The 22,371-nt window shown below is 39.5% G+C and overlaps 13 non-coding genes across 13 annotated transcripts; all 13 read right to left on the minus strand.

Annotated features, from left to right (window-relative positions):
• Nucleotides 1–6,769: 6,769 nt before the first annotated feature.
• Nucleotides 6,770–6,841, minus strand: TRNAC-GCA (transfer RNA cysteine (anticodon GCA)). The gene has a single exon. It is a non-coding gene; the product is annotated as a tRNA-Cys (tRNA).
• A 1,008-nt stretch (nt 6,842–7,849) lies between these two features.
• Nucleotides 7,850–7,921, minus strand: TRNAC-GCA (transfer RNA cysteine (anticodon GCA)). The gene has a single exon. It is a non-coding gene; the product is annotated as a tRNA-Cys (tRNA).
• A 2,077-nt stretch (nt 7,922–9,998) lies between these two features.
• TRNAC-GCA (transfer RNA cysteine (anticodon GCA)) lies at nt 9,999–10,070 on the minus strand. Its single transcript has one exon. It is a non-coding gene; the product is annotated as a tRNA-Cys (tRNA).
• Nucleotides 10,071–11,078: 1,008 nt separating this feature from the next.
• Nucleotides 11,079–11,150, minus strand: TRNAC-GCA (transfer RNA cysteine (anticodon GCA)). Its single transcript has one exon. It is a non-coding gene; the product is annotated as a tRNA-Cys (tRNA).
• Nucleotides 11,151–12,147: 997 nt separating this feature from the next.
• TRNAC-GCA (transfer RNA cysteine (anticodon GCA)) lies at nt 12,148–12,219 on the minus strand. Its single transcript has one exon. It is a non-coding gene; the product is annotated as a tRNA-Cys (tRNA).
• A 1,009-nt stretch (nt 12,220–13,228) lies between these two features.
• On the minus strand, nt 13,229–13,300 carry TRNAC-GCA (transfer RNA cysteine (anticodon GCA)). Its single transcript has one exon. It is a non-coding gene; the product is annotated as a tRNA-Cys (tRNA).
• A 996-nt stretch (nt 13,301–14,296) lies between these two features.
• Nucleotides 14,297–14,368, minus strand: TRNAC-GCA (transfer RNA cysteine (anticodon GCA)). Its single transcript has one exon. It is a non-coding gene; the product is annotated as a tRNA-Cys (tRNA).
• A 1,008-nt stretch (nt 14,369–15,376) lies between these two features.
• On the minus strand, nt 15,377–15,448 carry TRNAC-GCA (transfer RNA cysteine (anticodon GCA)). Its single transcript has one exon. It is a non-coding gene; the product is annotated as a tRNA-Cys (tRNA).
• A 997-nt stretch (nt 15,449–16,445) lies between these two features.
• Nucleotides 16,446–16,517, minus strand: TRNAC-GCA (transfer RNA cysteine (anticodon GCA)). Its single transcript has one exon. It is a non-coding gene; the product is annotated as a tRNA-Cys (tRNA).
• A 1,008-nt stretch (nt 16,518–17,525) lies between these two features.
• TRNAC-GCA (transfer RNA cysteine (anticodon GCA)) lies at nt 17,526–17,597 on the minus strand. The gene has a single exon. It is a non-coding gene; the product is annotated as a tRNA-Cys (tRNA).
• A 996-nt stretch (nt 17,598–18,593) lies between these two features.
• Nucleotides 18,594–18,665, minus strand: TRNAC-GCA (transfer RNA cysteine (anticodon GCA)). Its single transcript has one exon. It is a non-coding gene; the product is annotated as a tRNA-Cys (tRNA).
• Nucleotides 18,666–20,741: 2,076 nt separating this feature from the next.
• TRNAC-GCA (transfer RNA cysteine (anticodon GCA)) lies at nt 20,742–20,813 on the minus strand. Its single transcript has one exon. It is a non-coding gene; the product is annotated as a tRNA-Cys (tRNA).
• Nucleotides 20,814–21,819: 1,006 nt separating this feature from the next.
• On the minus strand, nt 21,820–21,891 carry TRNAC-GCA (transfer RNA cysteine (anticodon GCA)). The gene has a single exon. It is a non-coding gene; the product is annotated as a tRNA-Cys (tRNA).
• Between the last annotated feature and the right edge of the window lie 480 nt (nt 21,892–22,371).

Below are 22,371 nucleotides of genomic sequence, written 5' to 3' on the forward strand. Positions count from 1 at the left end.
TCAAGCATTTTTTCCACGCCACCCAGAACAAATAAGCTTTCCTTTCAAGAATTAGCCCACCAACGTACGCCCAAACTCGTAACTCCCAACACGCTCAAGGAACTTCTAATAGATTGTAGATATGACCCTGTGCCCGGAAAAGGGGACGAAATGATGCTGGCATCATTACGTATCCGACGAGCTGCAATATATTTAGGGAAGCTACCAGGAATGACTGCACATTTAGAAAATATATATCACTTTGTTCAGTCAGGGCGAGACCCTGAGAGTATTAACAGAGCCAAGGAGTACCAAAAAGTGGAAATCCAGGGGGAACTGTTACGTTTCCTCATAAACTGTGTGATCAGAAATCAAGATCAACCAGGGGTAAATCCGGAAGAAATGCAAATTCTTACCACATGGGGTAAGAATATATCAGAGGGGAAACATGATAAACGATCATGTATAGTAGCTATGTGCCGAAAGATCCGCAAAGAAATAGAACGAATACACGAAGAAAGATTAGCAGTAGACGAACCTGAACAAACCGAGGACGAGGAAGAATTAGAACTGCCCACAGGACAGTTAGAAACCATGGCCTATGTAGGTAGAGGAAGACCTTGCAATAATACTAGATGCTTTACTGATCCGATACGTCCGATACGTCCAGATAATAGCAGAAAATTCCAAACTCCTATAATAAATATAAGGTCCCCCGAACATTCATTCCAAGCCGCTGACAAATTACTCCGAGAACGAAGGGGTTATCATATACTCGATTCTATGGACGAACAAGAATTAGCCAGGTCAGCCGTACACTGGGTTGATAGTCCTGGAAAATATGGTGATGATACACTAGCACATACGTTTTTGAACCTCGCCCCAGATGAACAGCGTTTAGCTGGTATCTATATGATTCAGCAACTCCTTATATTGTATAAAAGCCAACACTCCGATCCTGGTCCCTTACCTGATATATTGACTGAATTACTCACGAATAAATGGAGAGGTTCCGGTACTAAGTTAATTAGAGAAATACTAGAATCTAGAAGGCAGTACATTCTTTTTGTATGTCCTGAACATGTCTCACTGCCCATCAAGGAAAGAACGACGTATTACATGGATAGACAGAATCCCTTACGCGAAGTGCACCCGATAAAAGGTGATGACAATGAGTTTAAACGTGTGTTTGTATACACACCCATATCCAAAATAGAACTATTAGAAATGAAGAAAGTGGTACCCAGTCATGATAAAGACCCAGCGGGTTTCCACCGTGAAATTAAAGACATGTTACTCATGGGAGAATATACCTACCCCGACATTATGACAATATTGAAGGTATTAATGCCTGCGGGCATTTACGAAAAACTCAAGGAAAAGGATTGGGAGGTGGGAGACCAGAAGATAGATTGGACAGCATTAGAAAACGAAGAAAAAGCTTGAGGCCCAGGTTCAGGGCTCGGGGACAAGACCAAAGCACTACCAGGCCTACTAGTACAGGTACTGCCACGTTTATTAACTACGAAAAAGGAAGACTGGGGTGCAATCTCAGCCTGTAAACAGAAATCAGATGAAGACACTAGTGATTTCTATTCCCGATTTGAAAAATGTTTTGGTATAAATAGTGGAATCAAAGCAAGTAGCGAGTCGTATCCACATCTGTTTGTGACAAAATTGGTTGAAAATGCCTTGCCCCAAGTTAAGAATAGAGTATTGAAGTTCGAGAGTACCTGGCAAGGTAACACTCCGTCACAAATGTTACAAATGCTACAGTACCATCACAATAGAATTAGAGAAGAACAAGAACATGAACATAGACGCATGAAAGACACGAAAATGAAAATGCTAGTTTCCCAGACAGTGCCAGCTGACGGTCATAAGAAGGGTATAACACAGTCCAGTGTTTCAACAGGTCCTGTAAAAGGGACATGCAACTATTGTAAACAGTCAGGTCATTATGTACACGATTGTCCCGTTTTAAAACATAATATCGCCATAGGTAACACAAAAGAAAGACCACGACCACTTAGACAGGATCAGAACCAACAAGGAGCCCCGCAGCATGCTCAGTCCATCCCAGCTCCGCAACAGTCTATGCCAGCTCCACCACCGCAGCCTATTGCTGCCACACAAACAACGACCCGACAGATGTATCAGACCGCACAGTATGACTACCCTGATTATCAACGATACTCATGAAACAGCCTAGAGAGGGAAGTTGGCTTACCCCTTATTGAGGTCCCTGTAGATCAAGAAGGACCTTATGTACACAGTGAACTATTAGGCCAAGATAGAAAATTCTTACTTGATACAGGGGCAAGCCGAACAACAATAAAACGTAGTGAAGTACCAGGGGCACCCCTCTCAGGCACACAGAATATTTCCCTTGGCTTTTCAGGAAAACCTATCATTAACGAAGTATCACAGCCTCTTCCACTTACGATTGGTCCCTTGACACGAACTACAGATTTATTACTTACTAAATCATGTCCGGAAAACCTGTTAGGCATAAAAACTTTGAAAGCTCTAGGAGCTATAATATGTTGTTCTCCAGAAGGAGTAAGATTGTTTTTACGTGATTTCAAAGGGCACTACGTGTCCCGAGACATGGATCACCGACTGCAGACTTTACCGACACATTTATGGGCACAAGGCCCTACAGATGTTGGTTGCATGAACATTACACCATATCGAGTCACGCTAAAGGCAGGAGTGGTACTACCACGAATGCGACAATACAAGTTACCCCCTGATGCTGTAGTGGCTTTACTGCAAATCATTGACGAGCTTATTACCCAAGGAGTAGTTGTGGAAACTGACTCCAATGTATGTAATTCACCGATAATTCCGAATCTTAAACGAACCGATCCAACAGCCCCGCCAGTATATCGATTGGTTATTGATCTGCGCGAATTAAATAAATGCATAGTACCACAATACCCCGTAGTCCCAGACATTTCTTCATTACTGACAGCCATTGATTCCGAAGCAACATTCTTTACTGTAATTGATCTCAAGAATGCCTTTTTCAGCGTCCCAATAGATCCGGAAAGCCAATACTTGTTCGGATTTAGTTTAAATGGACGAAGCTTTAAATTCACACGCGCACCTCAAGGATTTACAGAAAGCCCCAGCATCTATAGCCAAGCACTGAAACGAGAACTCGACAGTATCCACATGCAAGTCAACACTGCCCTGCTTCAATATGTCGATGATCTGCTGATCACCGCAAGAAGCGAACCTGAATGTGAAAAAGCCTCAGTCTGCTATGCGGATTGTTGTGCTTCAAAATCGTCTTGTCCTTGACGTTATCCTGGCCGATAGGGGCGGAGCTTGTAGGGTCATCGGATCAAGCTGTTGCATTTTCATACCAGAAAATTTGCCATCTGTATATAAAGCCATAACTCGCCTTCATAAGATTGTAAGCCAGATACACCAGAATCCAGGCACCTGGACTTGGTCCGGTTGGTTTTGGAGTGTATTATCTACCTTTGGATGGAGGGTCCTATCCTTCCTAGGTATTGGCTTTCTCATATTATTCAGTTGCTGTCTATGTCTACAATGTGGACCAGCGATCTGTGGTCTGTGTGCCACATCGTGTATTCCACCACCAAAATTTCGTTCATCCCAGAAGAAAAAAGAAGAGCAAATGATGCTATATGAACAGATCAACGGATTGATGAAGATTGATATCTCTTAACGGGCAAGTAGGGAAAAAGGAGGGAATGTGGAAATATGGATTTTTATGATCAGTTATGTCCCCTATCTTGGACCCCAACGGTTTCATGTATAAATCACAAGTACATGTATGATCCCTCCAGTTCCAGTTATGAAGACGCAAACACATGTGCGTCCACCGTCAACATGTCCTCTTTCAGATCCGCCATGAATGGGCCGGATATTCCATTCCTAAGTATGAAAGGCCACCGGCTTTATATGGTTCACTTATGCCATTTTACAGTCCAGGCGAGCAGGCCCTGATTCTGCCATCAAACCTTTTCCTGCCTTCTGCCTCTGAAAGCTCCAGTTTGAGCTCGCATCTGTATCCATGAACTTTGTCCTACTCCCTGCGCGGCTAACGGTGCCTGACTCCAGCCTGTTTCCTGCCAAGAAACTGTATTTCACCTTCGAAATTATCTGCTCCGCTCCCTATCCAATGCATTCCTGTCTAGTAGTTTAAGTAAACATTCTTCCAGCTACCGAGCAAAGGGCCCGGCTTCTCTGTCATTATGCAAGTAATTCATAGCCCTGTTACTATGGAAGATTTCTGCCCTCGCATCTAGTGTAGACACTTAGACGCTTGTACACGCACTAACAGTCAGTATAGTCAGTATAGAATAAGATTCTACTCTAAGAGACCTCTCTTTTTGGATAACATAGTTCTTTAAACATAGGATGTTAGATATGATTTCGGATTAGGTTGACTTGACCCTCCAGACTTCTGTCGCCACATGTAGAGCTAAATGTCAAGTCCCCTTCACCCCCTAGTTACACGTCAATCACACGTCATGCTGCTGCGCGCGCATTTCTGCCAAGTATTTCTGCTGACATTGCGAAATTCTTTCATGGAACCACCCTATTATGACATCACACCTGATGACGTTCTTTAGTTACGCCCAGTTACACTCACTTTTGCTACGCATGTATGTTTTATCTTTACTATCAATTGTTACGCCTCCTGCATTTGCTTCACTGTAATGCCTATTGTATAAAAATGATTACTTGTCAATAAAGTGGGGTCTTCACTTCCTGAACCTTCGTGGTGATGGAATCTGGAGCTCCTCAATTCGAATTGATCTTGGAATAAAGCCCGTTCCGAACCTCTAATACCACGGATTCTGCCTCTTATTTTACTGAGCTATTATTATAGATTTTCCGCATCAAATTAAGTTCCGGTAATTAAATTATTTACCACAATAGGACCAATATCTGAAATTAAAATGTTTGTTTTGAAACATTCTCAAAGGGGAAGAGGTTTTTACGAGACTACTTATCTTTGTGGATTGATTACCACAATCACTGATATGGTGGTGAAGTATGATTGTTTTGGGCCAAATTACGGTGAAAAAACATTTCTGCATACCACTACAATTTGGTATTTGAAGGTACAACCAAACACCCCTTTCATGTACCTTCGATTTAATACATCAGAAAAAGCTATTTTGTGTTCGCAAATGGCCTGGTTTCTCAGACCAGCCTGCTTGCACCTGCAACTAGGGTTCGTACATCTTGTACGTGGGCAGCGTATTTTAGTAGAAAGTAAATAGATTATGCATTGCACAAAAATGAAGTGCTTCAAACAAACACATACTTTGTATGCACAGAGAAGAGGTGGAATACATGTAAGACTGAGGACACAGGTTAAATGAGGAATAGATTGACTGCATTGCTGCCCACTTTTCTATGCAATTTCTGTAGTGCGATTGAAGGAAGCACTAAACTGTAAAACAAAGTTGCCAATTGCTTTCATAGTCCATTCCCTTTGTTTGGTGCTGTGAAAGGAAGAGCCAGATTCCAAAATAAATCAATGCTTTTTCAGACATTTCCCATACGGAATACCAAGCCCTGTATAAAAATGCATTTACTCTCAGGTTTTGAGCAGTGACATTGTAATGCTGTTAAAGTGTAGGATCCAAGCGAACACTGACTCTGTCAATGATGATCCAAAGGGGTTTTATGAAAAGTCCCAGCTACAAACACAAGAACCAAAACAGGCCAAGGGGACACCTGGATTTGAACCAGGGACCTCTTGTTCTGCAGTCAAATGCTCTACCACTGAGCTATATCCCCACCTGTTTGTGAGAGTCGGAATGAAAATATATCAGTACCTCATGAAAGAGTGTGAGCATCATGCTCAGTTGGGCCGGAAAGTACAAGCTTGAAACTGTGGAACAGGAGAAGTAGTTCTTAATAATATTTATTGAAGGAAAACGGGATCGTTTAAAAAAAATATTTATTTGTTTCATTGTTATTTTATTTGAACAGGCAGTGGTCCATAGGACCAATGCCTGTACATAAAATGCTTGTTTTGAAACATTCTCAAAGGGGAAGAGGTTTTTACGTGACGCCTTATCCTTTCGCGGATTGGTTACCACAATCACCGAGATGGTGGTGAAGTATGATTGTTTTGGGCCAAATGATGGACGAAAAACATTTCTACATACCACTGCAATTTGGTATTTGGAAGGTACACCCAAACGTCCCTTTCAAGTACCATCAATTTAATAAATCAGAAAAGGCCATTTTGTGTTCGAAAATGGCCTGAGTCTTCGAGCCAGCCTTTTTTCATCTGCAACGAGGGTTCATACATTTTGCACGTAGGCAGAGGTTTTAAGGAGAAATTAAATAGTTTCTACGTTGCACAAGAATGAAGTGCTTTAAACAAACACATATTTTGTATGCACAGAGGAGAGGAGGAATATATGTAAGACTGAGGACACAGGTTAAATGAGAAATAGATTGACTGCAGCGCTGCCGAGTATACTATGCCATTTCCTTAGTGCGCTACAAGGAAGCACCAAACTGTATAACAAAGTTTTCAATTGTTTTCATAGTGATTCTCTTTGCTTGAAGCTGTGAAAGGAAGAGCCGGATTCCAAAATAAATCAATGATGTTTCAGAAAGTTCCCACGCCCTGTGTAAAAATGCATTTATTCCCAGGTTTTGAGCAGTGACACTGTAATGCTAATAAAGTATAAGATCCAACTGAACACTGACTCTGTCAATGGTGATCCATAGGGACTTTATGAAAGATCCCAGCTACAAACACCAAAACCAAAATAGGTTTAGGGGACACCCGGATTTGAACCAGGGACCTCTTGATCTGCAGTCAAATGCTCTACCACTGAACTATATCCCCAACAGTTTTCAAAGATCAGAATGACAATATATCAGTACATCATGAAAGAGTGAGAGGCTCAAGCTCAGTTGGGCCACAAAGTACGAGCTTGAAACTGTGGAAAAGGAGAAGTAGTTCTTAATATTATTAATTAAAGGAAAACAGGATCATTTAAAAAACAAAATGTATATGTTTAATTGTTATTTTATTTGAATAGGCAGTGGTCCATAGGACCAATATCTGTAATTAAAATGTTTGTTTTGAAACATTCTCAAAGGGGAAGAGGTTTTTACGAGACTACTTATCTTTGTGGATTGATTACCACAATCACTGATATGGTGGTGAAGTATGATTGTTTTGGGCCAAATTACGGTGAAAAAACATTTCTGCATACCACTACAATTTGGTATTTGAAGGTACAACCAAACACCCCTTTCATGTACCTTCGATTTAATACATCAGAAAAAGCTATTTTGTGTTCGCAAATGGCCTGGTTTCTCAGACCAGCCTGCTTGCACCTGCAACTAGGGTTCGTACATCTTGTACGTGGGCAGCGTATTTTAGTAGAAAGTAAATAGATTATGCATTGCACAAAAATGAAGTGCTTCAAACAAACACATACTTTGTATGCACAGAGAAGAGGTGGAATACATGTAAGACTGAGGACACAGGTTAAATGAGGAATAGATTGACTGCATTGCTGCCCACTTTTCTATGCAATTTCTGTAGTGCGATTGAAGGAAGCACTAAACTGTAAAACAAAGTTGCCAATTGCTTTCATAGTCCATTCCCTTTGTTTGGTGCTGTGAAAGGAAGAGCCAGATTCCAAAATAAATCAATGCTTTTTCAGACATTTCCCGTACGGAATACCAAGCCCTGTATAAAAATGCATTTACTCTCAGGTTTTGAGCAGTGACATTGTAATGCTGTTAAAGTGTAAGATCCAAGCGAACACTGACTCTGTCAATGATGATCCAAAGGGGTTTTATGAAAAGTCCCAGCTACAAACACAAGAACCGAAACAGGCCAAGGGGACACCTGGATTTGAACCAGGGACCTCTTGATCTGCAGTCAAATGCTCTTCCACTGAGCTATATCCCCAACTGTTTTCAAAGATCAGAATGACAATATAACAGTACATCATGAAAGAGTGAGAGGCTCAAGCTCAGTTGGGCCACAAAGTACGAGCTTGAAACTGTGGAAAAGGAGAAGTAGTTCTTAATATTATTAATTAAAGGAAAACAGGATCATTTAAAAAACAAAATGTATATGTTTAATTGTTATTTTATTTGAATAGGCAGTGGTCCATAGGACCAATATCTGTAATTAAAATGTTTGTTTTGAAACATTCTCAAAGAGGAACAGGTTTTTACGAGACTACTTATCTTTGTGGAATGATTACCACAATCACTGATATGGTGGTGAAGTATGATTGTTTTGGGCCAAATTACGGTGAAAAAACATTTCTACATACCACTACAATTTGGTATTTGAAGGTACAACCAAACACCCATTTCATGTACCTTCGATTTAATACATCAGAAAAAGCAATTTTGTGTTCGCAAATGGCCTGGTTTCTCAGACCAGCCTGCTTGCACCTGCAACTAGGGTTCATACATCTTGTACGTGGGCAGCGTTTTTTAGTAGAAAGTAAATAGATTATGCATTGCACAAAAATGAAGTGCTTCAAACAAACACATACTTTGTATGCACAGAGAAGAGGTGGAATACATGTAAGACTGAGGACACAGGTTAAATGAGGAATAGATTGACTGCATTTCTGCCCACTTTTCTATGCAATTTCTGTAGTGCGATCGAAGGAAGCACCAAACTGTAAAACAAAGTTGTCAATTGCTTTCATAGTCCATTCCCTTTGTTTGGTGCTGTGAAAGGAAGAGCCAGATTCCAAAATAAATCAATGCTTTTTCAGACATTTCCCATACGAAATACCGAGCCCTGTATAAAAATGCATTTACTCTCAGGTTTTGAGCAGTGACATTGTAATGCTATTAAAGTGTAAGATCCAAGCGAACACTGACTCTGTCAATGATGATCCAAAGGGGTTTTATGAAAAGTCCCAGCTACAAACACAAGAACCAAAACAGGCCAATTGGACACCTGGATTTGAACCAGGGACCTCTTGATCTGCAGTCAAATGCTTTACCACTGAGCTATATCCCCACCTGTTTGTGAGAGTCGGAATGAAAATATATCAGTACCTCATGAAAGAGTGTGAGCATCATGCTCAGTTGGGCCGGAAAGTACAAGCTTGAAACTGTGGAACAGGAGAAGTAGTTCTTAATATTATTTATTGAAGGAAAACGGGATCGTTTAAAAAAAAAAATTATATGTTTCATTGGTATTTTATTTGAACAGGCAGTGGTCCATAGGACCAATGCCTGTACATAAAATGCTTGTTTTGAAACATTCTCAAAGGGGAAGAGGTTTTTACGTGACGCCTTATCCTTTCGCGGATTGGTTACCACAATCACCGAGATGGTGGTGAAGTATGATTGTTTTGGGCCAAATGATGGACGAAAAACATTTCTACATACCACTGCAATTTGGTATTTGGAAGGTACACCCAAACGTCCCTTTCAAGTACCATCAATTTAATATATCAGAAAAGGCCATTTTGTGTTCGAAAATGGCCTGAGTCTTCGAGCCAGCCTTTTTTCATCTGCAACGAGGGTTCATACATTTTGCACGTAGGCAGAGGTTTTAAGGAGAAATTAAATAGTTTCTACGTTGCACAAGAATGAAGTGCTTTAAACAAACACATATTTTGTATGCACAGAGGAGAGGAGGAATATATGTAAGACTGAGGACACAGGTTAAATGAGAAATAGATTGACTGCAGCGCTGCCGAGTATACTATGCCATTTTTTTAGTGTCCTACAAGGAAGCACCAAACTGTATAACAAAGTTTTCAATTGTTTTCATAGTGATTCTCTTTGCTTGAAGCTGTGAAAGGAAGAGCCGGATTCCAAAATAAATCAATGATGTTTCAGAAAGTTCCCACGCCCTGTGTAAAAATGCATTTATTCCCAGGTTTTGAGCAGTGACACTGTAATGCTAATAAAGTATAAGATCCAACTGAACACTGACTCTGTCAATGGTGATCCATAGGGACTTTATGAAAGATCCCAGCTACAAACACCAAAACCAAAATAGGTTTAGGGGACACCCGGATTTGAACCAGGGACCTCTTGATCTGCAGTCAAATGCTCTACCACTGAGCTATATCCCCAACAGTTTTCAAAGATCAGAATGACAATATATCAGTACATCATGAAAGAGTGAGAGGCTCAAGCTCAGTTGGGCCACAAAGTACGAGCTTGAAACTGTGGAAAAGGAGAAGTAGTTCTTAATAGTATTAATTAAAGGAAAACAGGATCATTTAAAAAACAAAATGTATATGTTTAATTGTTATTTTATTTGAATAGGCAGTGGTCCATAGGACCAATATCTGTAATTAAAATGTTTGTTTTGAAACATTCTCAAAGGGGAAGAGGTTTTTACGAGACTACTTATCTTTGTGGATTGATTACCACAATCACTGATATGGTGGTGAAGTATGATTGTTTTGGGCCAAATTACGGTGAAAAAACATTTCTGCATACCACTACAATTTGGTATTTGAAGGTACAACCAAACACCCCTTTCATGTACCTTCGATTTAATACATCAGAAAAAGCAATTTTGTGTTCGCAAATGGCCTGGTTTCTCAGACCAGCCTGCTTGCACCTGCAACTAGGGTTCATACATCTTGTACGTGGGCAGCGTTTTTTAGTAGAAAGTAAATAGATTATGCATTGCACAAAAATGAAGTGCTTCAAACAAACACATACTTTGTATGCACAGAGAAGAGGTGGAATACATGTAAGACAGAGGACACAGGTTAAATGAGGAATAGATTGACTGCATTTCTGCCCACTTTTCTATGCAATTTCTGTAGTGCGATCGAAGGAAGCACCAAACTGTAAAACAAAGTTTTCAATTGCTTTCATAGTCCATTCCCTTTGTTTGGTGCTGTGAAAGGAAGAGCCAGATTCCAAAATAAATCAATGCTTTTTCAGACATTTCCCATACGGAATACCGAGCCCTGTATAAAAATGCATTTACTCTCAGGTTTTGAGCAGTGACATTGTAATGCTGTTAAAGTGTAAGATCCAAGCGAACACTGACTCTGTCAATGATGATCCAAAGGGGTTTTATGAAAAGTCCCAGCTACAAACACAAGAACCAAAACAGGCCAAGGGGACACCTGGATTTGAACCAGGGACCTCTTGATCTGCAGTCAAATGCTCGACCACTGAGCTATATCCCCACCTGTTTGTGAGAGTCGGAATGAAAATATATCAGTACCTCATGAAAGAGTGTGAGCATCATGCTCAGTTGGGCCGGAAAGTACAAGCTTGAAACTGTGGAACAGGAGAAGTAGTTCTTAATATTATTTATTGAAGGAAAACGGGATAGTTTAAAAAAAATATTTATATGTTTCATTGTTATTTTATTTGAACAGGCAGTGGTCCATAGGACCAATGCCTGTACATAAAATGCTTGTTTTGAAACATTCTCAAAGGGGAAGAGGTTTTTACGGGACGCCTTATCCTTTCGCGGATTGGTTACCACAATCACGGAGATGGTGGTGAAGAATGATTGTTTTGTGCCAAATGATGGACGAAAAACATTTCTACATACCACTGCAATTTGGTATTTGGAAGGTACACCCAAATGTCCCTTTCAAGTACCATCAATTTAATATATCAGAAAAGGCCATTTTGTGTTAGAAAATGACCTGAGTCTTCGAGCCAGCCTTTTTTCATCTGCAACGAGGGTTCATACATTTTGCACGTAGGCAGAGGTTTTAAGGAGAAATTAAATAGTTTCTACGTTGCACAAGAATGAAGTGCTTTAAACAAACACATATTTTGTATGCACAGAGGAGAGGAGGAATATATGTAAGACTGAGGACACATGTTAAATGAGAAATAGATTGACTGCAGCGCTGCCGAGTATACTATGCCATTTCTTTAGTGCGCTACAAGGAAGCACCAAACTGTATAACAAAGTTTTCAATTGTTTTCATAGTCATTCTCTTTGTTTGAAGCTGTGAAAGGAAGAGCCGGATTCCAAAATAAATCAATGATGTTTCAGAAAGTTCCCACGCCCTGTGTAAAAATGCATTTATTCCCAGGTTTTGAGCAGTGACACTGTAATGCTAATAAAGTATAAGATCCAACTGAACACTAACTCTGTCAATGGTGATCCAAAGGGACTTTATGAAAGATCCTAGCTACAAACACCAGAACCAAAATAGGTTTAGGGGACACCCGGATTTGAACCAGGGACCTCTTGATCTGCAGTCAAATGCTCTACCACTGAGCTATATCCCCAACTGTTTTCAAAGATCAGAATGACAATATAACAGTACATCATGAAAGAGTGAGAGGCTCAAGCTCAGTTGGGCCACAAAGTACGAGCTTGAAACTGTGGAAAAGGAGAAGTAGTTCTTAATATTATTAATTAAAGGAAAACAGGATTATTTAAAAAACAAAATGTATATGTTTAATTGTTATTTTATTTGAATAGGCAGTGGTCCATAGGACCAATATCTGTAATTAAAATGTTTGTTTTGAAACATTCTCAAAGAGGAACAGGTTTTTACGAGACTACTTATCTTTGTGGAATGATTACCACAATCACTGATATGGTGGTGAAGTATGATTGTTTTGGGCCAAATTACGGTGAAAAAACATTTCTACATACCACTACAATTTGGTATTTGAAGGTACAACCAAAACACCCATTTCATGTACCTTCGATTTAATACATCAGAAAAAGCAATTTTGTGTTCGCAAATGGCCTGGTTTCTCAGACCAGCCTGCTTGCACCTGCAACTAGGGTTCATACATCTTGTACGTGGGCAGCGTTTTTTAGTAGAAAGTAAATAGATTATGCATTGCACAAAAATGAAGTGCTTCAAACAAACACATACTTTGTATGCACAGAGAAGTGGTGGAATACATGTAAGACTGAGGACACAGGTTAAATGAGGAATAGATTGACTGCATTTCTGCCCACTTTTCTATGCAATTTCTGTAGTGCGATCGAAGGAAGCACCAAACTGTAAAACAAAGTTGTCAATTGCTTTCATAGTCCATTCCCTTTGTTTGGTGCTGTGAAAGGAAGAGCCAGATTCCAAAATAAATCAATGCTTTTTCAGACATTTCCCACACGAAATACCGCGCCCTGTATAAAAATGCATTTACTCTCAGGTTTTGAGCAGTGACATTGTAATGCTATTAAAGTGTAAGATCCAAGCGAACACTGACTCTGTCAATGATGATCCAAAGGGGTTTTATGAAAAGTCCCAGCTACAAACACAAGAACCAAAACAGGCCAAGGGGACACTTGGATTTGAACCAGGGACCTCTTGATCTGCAGTCAAATGCTCTACCACTGAGCTATATCCCCACCTGTTTGTGAGAGTCGGAATGAAAATATATCAGTACCTCATGAAAGAGTGTGAGCATCATGCTCAGTTGGGCCGGAAAGTACACGCTTGAAACTGTGGAACAGGAGAAGTAGTTCTTAATATTATTTATTGAAGGAAAACGGGATCGTTTAAAATAAATATTTATATGTTTCATTGTTATTTTATTTGAACAGGCAGTGGTCCATAGGACCAATGCCTGTACATAAAATGCTTGTTTTGAAACATTCTCAAAGGGGAAGAGGTTTTTACGGGACGCCTTATCCTTTCGCGGATTGGTTACCACAATCACCGAGATGGTGGTGAAGTATGATTGTTTTGGGCCAAATGATGGACGAAAAACATTTCTACATACCACTGCAATTTGGTATTTGGAAGGTACACCCAAACGTCCCTTTCAAGTACCATCAATTTAATATATCAGAAAAGGCCATTTTGTGTTCGAAAATGGCCTGAGTCTTCGAGCCAGCCTTTTTTCATCTGCAACGAGGGTTCATACATTTTGCACGTAGGCAGAGGTTTTAAGGAGAAATTAAATAGTTTCTACATTGCACAAGAATGAATGCTTTAAACAAACACATATTTTGTATGCACAGAGGAGAGGAGGAATATATGTAAGACTGAGGACACAGGTTAAATGAGAAATAGATTGACTGCAGCGCTGCCGAGTATACTATGCCATTTCTTTAGTGCGCTACAAGGAAGCACCAAACTGTATAACAAAGTTTTCAATTGTTTTCATAGTGATTCTCTTTGCTTGAAGCTGTAAAAGGAAGAGCCGGATTCCAAAATAAATCAATGATGTTTCAGAAAGTTCCCACGCCCTGTGTAAAAATGCATTTATTCCCAGGTTTTGAGCAGTGACACTGTAATGCTAATAAAGTATAAGATCCAACTGAACACTGACTCTGTCAATGGTGATCCATAGGGACTTTATGAAAGATCCCAGCTACAAACACCAAAACCAAAATAGGTTTAGGGGACACCCGGATTTGAACCAGGGACCTCTTGATCTGCAGTCAAATGCTCTACCACTGAGCTATACCCCCAACTGTTTTCAAAGATCAGAATGACAATATATCAGTACATCATGAAAGAGTGAGAGGCTCAAGCTCAGTTGGGCCACAAAGTACGAGCTTGAAACTGTGGAAAAGGAGAAGTAGTTCTTAATATTATTAATTAAAGGAAAACAGGATCATTTAAAAAACAAAATGTATATGTTTAATTGTTATTTTATTTGAATAGGCAGTGGTCCATAGGACCAATATCTGTAATTAAAATGTTTGTTTTGAAACATTCTCAAAGGGGAAGAGGTTTTTACGAGACTACTTATCTTTGTGGATTGATTACCACAATCACTGATATGGTGGTGAAGTATGATTGTTTTGGGCCAAATTACGGTGAAAAAACATTTCTGCATACCACTACAATTTGGTATTTGAAGGTACAACCAAACACCCCTTTCATGTACCTTCGATTTAATACATCAGAAAAAGCTATTTTGTGTTCGCAAATGGCCTGGTTTCTCAGACCAGCCTGCTTGCACCTGCAACTAGGGTTCGTACATCTTGTACGTGGGCAGCGTTTTTAAGTAGAAAGTAAATAGATTATGCATTGCACAAAAATGAAGTGCTTCAAACAAACACATACTTTGTATGCACAGAGAAGAGGTGGAATAAATGTAAGACTGAGGACACAGGTTAAATGAGGAATAGATTGACTGCATTGCTGCCCACTTTTCTATGCAATTTCTGTAGTGCGATTGAAGGAAGCACTAAACTGTAAAACAAAGTTGCCAATTGCTTTCATAGTCCATTCCCTTTGTTTGGTGCTGTGAAAGGAAGAGCCAGATTCCAAAATAAATCAATGCTTTTTCAGACATTTCCCATACGGAATACCGAGCCCTGTATAAAAATGCATTTACTCTCAGGTTTTGAGCAGTGACATTGTAATGCTGTTAAAGTGTAAGATCCAAGCGAACACTGACTCTGTCAATGATGATCCAAAGGGGTTTTATGAAAAGTCCCAGCTACAAACACAAGAACCAAAACAGGCCAAGGGGACACCTGGATTTGAACCAGGGACCTCTTGATCTGCAGTCAAATGCTCTACCACTGAGCTATATCCCCACCTGTTTGTGAGAGTCGGAATGAAAATATATCAGTACCTCATGAAAGAGTGTGAGCATCATGCTCAGTTGGGCCGGAAAGTACAAGCTTGAAACTGTGGAACAGGAGAAGTAGTTCTTAATATTATTTATTGAAGGAAAACGGGATCGTTTAAAAAAAATATTTATATGTTTCATTGTTATTTTATTTGAACAGGCAGTGGTCCATAGGACCAATGCCTGTACATAAAATGCTTGTTTTGAAACATTCTCAAAGGGGAAGAGGTTTTTACGGGACGCCTTATCCTTTCGCGGATTGGTTACCACAATCACCGAGATGGTGGTGAAGTATGATTGTTTTGGGCCAAATGATGGACGAAAAACATTTCTACATACCACTGCAATTTGGTATTTGGAAGGTACACCCAAACGTCCCTTTCAAGTACCATCAATTTAATATATCAGAAAAGGCCATTTTGTGTTCGAAAATGACCTGAGTCTTCGAGCCAGCCTTTTTTCATCTGCAACGAGGGTTCATACATTTTGCACGTAGGCAGAGGTTTTAAGGAGAAATTAAATAGTTTCTACGTTGCACAAGAATGAAGTGCTTTAAACAAACACATATTTTGTATGCACAGAGGAGAGGAGGAATATATGTAAGACTGAGGACACATGTTAAATGAGAAATAGATTGACTGCAGCGCTGCCGAGTATACTATGCCATTTCTTTAGTGCGCTACAAGGAAGCACCAAACTGTATAACAAAGTTTTCAATTGTTTTCATAGTCATTCTCTTTGTTTGAAGCTGTGAAAGGAAGAGCCGGATTCCAAAATAAATCAATGATGTTTCAGAAAGTTCCCACGCCCTGTGTAAAAATGCATTTATTCCCAGGTTTTGAGCAGTGACACTGTAATGCTAATAAAGTATAAGATCCAACTGAACACTGACTCTGTCAATGGTGATCCAAAGGGACTTTATGAAAGATCCTAGCTACAAACACCAGAACCAAAATAGGTTTAGGGGACACCCGGAATTTAACCAGGGACCTCTTGATCTGCAGTCAAATGCTCTACCACTGAGCTATATCCCCAACTGTTTTCAAAGATCAGAATGACAATATAACAGTACATCATGAAAGAGTGAGAGTCTCAAGCTCAGTTGGGCCACAAAGTACGAGCTTGAAACTGTGGAAAAGGAGAAGTAGTTCTTAATATTATTAATTAAAGGAAAACAGGATCATTTAAAAAACAAAATGTATATGTTTAATTGTTATTTTATTTGAATAGGCAGTGGTCCATAGGACCAATATCTGTAATTAAAATGTTTGTTTTGAAACATTCTCAAAGGGGAAGAGGTTTTTACGAGACTACTTATCTTTGTGGATTGATTACCACAATCACTGATATGGTGGTGAAGTATGATTGTTTTGGGCCAAATTACGGTGAAAAAACATTTCTGCATACCACTACAATTTTGTATTTGAAGGTACAACCAAACACCCCTTTCATGTACCTTCTATTTAATACATCAGAAAAAGCTATTTTGTGTTCGCAAATGGCCTGGTTTCTCAGACCAGCCTGCTTGCACCTGCAACTAGGGTTCGTACATCTTGTACGTGGGCAGCGTATTTTAGTAGAAAGTAAATAGATTATGCATTGCACAAAAATGAAGTGCTTCAAACAAACACATACTTTGTATGCACAGAGAAGAGGTGGAATACATGTAAGACTGAGGACACAGGTTAAATGAGGAATAGATTGACTGCATTGCTGCCCACTTTTCTATGCAATTTCTGTAGGGCGATTGAAGGAAGCACTAAACTGTAAAACAAAGTTGCCAATTGCTTTCATAGTCCATTCCCTTTGTTTGGTGCTGTGAAAGGAAGAGCCAGATTCCAAAATAAATCAATGCTTTTTCAGACATTTCCCATACGGAATACCGAGCCCTGTATAAAAATGCATTTACTCTCAGGTTTTGAGCAGTGACATTGTAATGCTGTTAAAGTGTAAGATCCAAGCGAACACTGACTCTGTCAATGATGATCCAAAGGGGTTTTATGAAAAGTCCCAGCTACAAACACAAGAACCAAAACAGGCCAAGGGAACACCTGGATTTGAACCAGGGACCTCTTGATCTGCAGTCAAATGCTCTACCACTGAGCTATATCCCCACCTGTTTGTGAGAGTCGGAATGAAAATATATCAGTACCTCATGAAAGAGTGTGAGCATCATGCTCAGTTGGGCCGGAAAGTACAAGCTTGAAACTGTGGAACAGGAGAAGTAGTTCTTAATATTATTTATTGAAGGAAAACGGGATCGTTTAAAAAAAATATTTATATGTTTCATTGTTATTTTATTTGAACAGGCAGTGGTCCATAGGACCAATGCCTGTACATAAAATGCTTGTTTTGAAACATTCTCAAAGGGGAAGAGGTTTTTACGGGACGCCTTATCCTTTCGCGGATTGGTTACCACAATCACCGAGATGGTGGTGAAGTATGATTGTTTTGGGCCAAATGATGGACGAAAAACATTTCTACATACCACTGCAATTTGGTATTTGGAAGGTACACCCAAACGTCCCTTTCAAGTACCATCAATTTCATATATCAGAAAAGGCCATTTTGTGTTCGAAAATGGCCTGAGTCTTCGAGCCAGCCTTTTTTCATCTGCAACGAGGGTTCATACATTTTGCACGTAGGCAGAGGTTTTAAGGAGAAATTAAATAGTTTCTACGTTGCACAAGAATGAATGCTTTAAACAAACACATATTTTGTATGCACAGAGGAGAGGAGGAATATATGTAAGACTGAGGACACAGGTTAAATGAGAAATAGATTGACTGCAGCGCTGCCGAGTATACTATGCCATTTCTTTAGTGCGCTACAAGGAAGCACCAAACTGTATAACAAAGTTTTCAATTGTTTTCATAGTGATTCTCTTTGCTTGAAGCTGTGAAAGGAAGAGCCGGATTCCAAAATAAATCAATGATGTTTCAGAAAGTTCCCACGCCCTGTGTAAAAATGCATTTATTCCCAGGTTTTGAGCAGTGACACTGTAATGCTAATAAAGTATAAGATCCAACTGAACACTGACTCTGTCAATGGTGATCCATAGGGACTTTATGAAAGATCCCAGCTACAAACACCAAAACCAAAATAGGTTTAGGGGACACCCGGATTTGAACCAGGGACCTCTTGATCTGCAGTCAAATGCTCTACCACTGAGCTATATCCCCAACTGTTTTCAAAGATCAGAATGACAACATATCAGTACATCATGAAAGAGTGAGAGGCTCAAGCTCAGTTGGGCCACAAAGTACGAGCTTGAAACTGTGGAAAAGGAGAAGTAGTTCTTAATATTATTAATTAAAGGAAAACAGGATCATTTAAAAAACAAAATGTATATGTTTAATTGTTATTTTATTTGAATAGGCAGTGGTCCATAGGACCAATATCTGTAATTAAAATGCTTGTTTTGAAACATTCTCAAAGGGGAAGAGGTTTTTACGAGACTACTTATCTTTGTGGATTGATTACCACAATCACTGATATGGTGGTGAAGTATGATTGTTTTGGGCCAAATTACGGTGAAAAAACATTTCTGCATACCACTACAATTTGGTATTTGAAGGTACAACCAAACACCCCTTTCATGTACCTTCTATTTAATACATCAGAAAAAGCTATTTTGTGTTCGCAAATGGCCTGGTTTCTCAGACCAGCCTGCTTGCACCTGCAACTAGGGTTCGTACATCTTGTACATGGGCAGCGTATTTTAGTAGAAAGTAAATAGATTATGCATTGCACAAAAATGAAGTGCTTCAAACAAACACATACTTTGTATGCACAGAGAAGAGGTGGAATACATGTAAGACTGAGGACACAGGTTAAATGAGGAATAGATTGACTGCATTGCTGCCCACTTTTCTATGCAATTTCTGTAGTGCGATTGAAGGAAGCACTAAACTGTAAAACAAAGTTGCCAATTGCTTTCATAGTCCATTCCCTTTGTTTGGTGCTGTGAAAGGAAGAGCCAGATTCCAAAATAAATCAATGCTTTTTCAGACATTTCCCATACGGAATACCGAGCCCTGAATAAAAATGCATTTACTCTCAGGTTTTGAGCAGTGACATTGTAATGCGGTTAAAGTGTAAGATCCAAGCGAACACTGTCTCTGTCAATGATGATCCAAAGGGGTTTTATGAAAAGTCCCAGCTACAAACACAAGAACCAAAATAGGCCAAGGGAACACCTGGATTTGAACCAGGGACCTCTTGATCTGCAGTTAAATGCTCTACCACTGAGCTATATCCCCACCTGTTTGTGAGAGTCGGAATGAAAATATATCAGTACCTCATGAAAGAGTGTGAGCATCATGCTCAGTTGGGCCGGAAAGTACAAGCTTGAAACTGTGGAACAGGAGAAGTAGTTCTTAATATTATTTATTGAAGGAAAACGGGATCGTTTAAAAAAAATATTTATATGTTTCATTGTTATTTTATTTGAACAGGCAGTGGTCCATAGGACCAATGCCTGTACATAAAATGCTTGTTTTGAAACATTCTCAAAGGGGAAGAGGTTTTTACGGGATGCCTTATCCTTTCGCGGATTGGTTACCACAATCACCGAGATGGTGGTGAAGTATGATTGTTTTGGGCCAAATGATGGACGAAAAACATTTCTACATACCACTGCAATTTGGTATTTGGAAGGTACACCCAAACGTCCCTTTCAAGTACCATCAATTTAATATATCAGAAAAGGCCATTTTGTGTTCGAAAATGGCCTGAGTCTTCGAGCCAGACTTTTTTCATCTGCAACGAGGGTTCATACATTTTGCACGTAGGCAGAGGTTTTAAGGAGAAATTAAATAGTTTCTACGTTGCACAAGAATGAATGCTTTAAACAAACACATATTTTGTATGCACAGAGGAGAGGAGGAATATATGTAAGACTGAGGACACAGGTTAAATGAGAAATAGATTGACTGCAGCGCTGCCGAGTATACTATGCCATTTCTTTAGTGCGCTACAAGGAAGCACCAAACTGTATAACAAAGTTTTCAATTGTTTTCATAGTGATTCTCTTTGCTTGAAGCTGTGAAAGGAAGAGCCGGATTCCAAAATAAATCAATGATGTTTCAGAAAGTTCCCACGCCCTGTGTAAAAATGCATTTATTCCCAGGTTTTGAGCAGTGACACTGTAATGCTAATAAAGTATAAGATCCAACTGAACACTGACTCTGTCAATGGTGATCCATAGGGACTTTATGAAAGATCCCAGCTACAAACACCAAAACCAAAATAGGTTTAGGGGACACCCGGATTTGAACCAGGGACCTCTTGATCTGCAGTCAAATGCTCTACCACTGAGCTATATCCCCAACTGTTTTCAAAGATCAGAATGACAACATATCAGTACATCATGAAAGAGTGAGAGGCTCAAGCTCAGTTGGGCCACAAAGTACGAGCTTGAAACTGTGAAAAGGAGAAGTAGTTCTTAATATTATTAATTAAAGGAAAACAGGATCATTTAAAAAACAAAATGTATATGTTTAATTGTTATTTTATTTGAATAGGCAGTGGTCCATAGGACCAATATCTGTAATTAAAATGCTTGTTTTGAAACATTCTCAAAGGGGAAGAGGTTTTTACGAGACTACTTATCTTTGTGGATTGATTACCACAATCACTGATATGGTGGTGAAGTATGATTGTTTTGGGCCAAATTACGGTGAAAAAACATTTCTGCATACCACTACAATTTGGTATTTGAAGGTACAACCAAACACCCTTTCATGTACCTTCTATTTAATACATCAGAAAAAGCTATTTTGTGTTCGCAAATGGCCTGGTTTCTCAGACCAGCCTGCTTGCACCTGCAACTAGGGTTCGTACATCTTGTACATGGGCAGCGTATTTTAGTAGAAAGTAAATAGATTATGCATTGCACAAAAATGAAGTGCTTCAAACAAACACATACTTTGTATGCACAGAGAAGAGGTGGAATACATGTAAGACTGAGGACACAGGTTAAATGAGGAATAGATTGACTGCATTGCTGCCCACTTTTCTATGCAATTTCTGTAGTGCGATTGAAGGAAGCACTAAACTGTAAAACAAAGTTGCCAATTGCTTTCATAGTCCATTCCCTTTGTTTGGTGCTGTGAAAGGAAGAGCCAGATTCCAAAATAAATCAATGCTTTTTCAGACATTTCCCATACGGAATACCGAGCCCTGAATAAAAATGCATTTACTCTCAGGTTTTGAGCAGTGACATTGTAATGCGGTTAAAGTGTAAGATCCAAGCGAACACTGTCTCTGTCAATGATGATCCAAAGGGGTTTTATGAAAAGTCCCAGCTACAAACACAAGAACCAAAATAGGCCAAGGGAACACCTGGATTTGAACCAGGGACCTCTTGATCTGCAGTCAAATGCTCTACCACTGAGCTATATCCCCACCTGTTTGTGAGAGTCGGAATGAAAATATATCAGTACCTCATGAAAGAGTGTGAGCATCATGCTCAGTTGGGCCGGAAAGTACAAGCTTGAAACTGTGGAACAGGAGAAGTAGTTCTTAATATTATTTATTGAAGGAAAACGGGATCGTTTAAAAAAAATATTTATATGTTTCATTGTTATTTTATTTGAACAGGCAGTGGTCCATAGGACCAATGCCTGTACATAAAATGCTTGTTTTGAAACATTCTCAAAGGGGAAGAGGTTTTTACGGGACGCCTTATCCTTTCGCGGATTGGTTACCACAATCACCGAGATGGTGGTGAAGTATGATTGTTTTGGGCCAAATGATGGACGAAAAACATTTCTACATACCACTGCAATTTGGTATTTGGAAGGTACACCCAAACGTCCCTTTCAAGTACCATCAATTTAATATATCAGAAAAGGCCATTTTGTGTTCGAAAATGGCCTGAGTCTT

This window comes from Triturus cristatus, chromosome 4_1 (genome assembly GCF_964204655.1).
Source record: "Triturus cristatus chromosome 4_1, aTriCri1.1, whole genome shotgun sequence".
Taxonomy (NCBI): Eukaryota; Metazoa; Chordata; class Amphibia; order Caudata; family Salamandridae; genus Triturus; species Triturus cristatus.